Consider the following 1,033-nt stretch of genomic DNA (forward strand, 5'->3'; position numbering starts at 1 on the left):
CTTCTAGCCTCCAATCTCAGGAAAACTACAAAGGACTCCCACTGAAGGTGTTGTTACATAATGAATAGTCCAAATTTATGTTGCCCCCATGCTGGATAAACAGCAGTCTTTTATATAGACTGACCTTATTTGGTTGTATAAATCTGTGGGAATTCAATCTTCCTGGTGCAAATTTACTGGAAGCAATATCAGGATATTTTATTAGCTGTAATGATTTATTCAGGCCGCTAGAGTGCCATTTATTTCCCAGTAGAAAAGTAGTTTAGAATATTTCAGCATTTCATTTTCCAATGATTTCCCCCTAAAGTCCATTAAAAGTTCAAGTAGGGAAAAAAAAAAAAAACACTCCTACAGGGTTGCAAATATCATTAATGTTTTGGGCCATACTTATCAGTATTTTTGAAGAAATGATATTTGCTTATAACACTTGTATCTTAAAAGAAACATATGAGAAAAACCTTTTCCATTTGCTGTCGCTAAATTAAAACCCATGATTTGCAGAGCACTTGTTACAACCATTGTTACTTATCATGCCTGTGGAAACTGTGATTCCCAGGCAGTCTGAGATCAAGGGAGGGAACACAGTTCTCATGAATCTGCTCTTCTTTCTGAGCACAGCGAAGTCACTAAGGCTTGTGGATTGGATGAAAGAATGACTTGGAAACAAAAGCATTTAAAAAAGAAAAGAAGATGTTTACTTGCAGAGAAGTTGCAAGGAAGTCATTCTTCAGAAGAATCAATTCATTAAATAAAACACCCAATAGGAAGTTAAGAATAAAAAAAGCACGAAAGATGACCAAATTTCCCAGACTGATATAGTCTGTTAATAGGAAACCTCTTCACAAAAACTGGACACATCTTTAGCCAACCACTCTGCAAAAGTTAATGGCAAAGTTATTTTATTAGGGGGTTATATTTTAGAAAGCACAAAATCTTCCACTGGTCCCCAGACTTTCTTGGCATGAATTCCGAATTTCTCACCACCTCTTGTAAGGCTGGCCACTCTCTCCCTGATGTCATGTCCTTCACGTTC

The sequence above is a fragment of the Bison bison genome, unplaced genomic scaffold (genome assembly GCF_000754665.1).
Source record: "Bison bison bison isolate TAMUID 2011002044 unplaced genomic scaffold, Bison_UMD1.0 scf7180017864456, whole genome shotgun sequence".
Classification (NCBI taxonomy): Eukaryota; Metazoa; Chordata; class Mammalia; order Artiodactyla; family Bovidae; genus Bison; species Bison bison.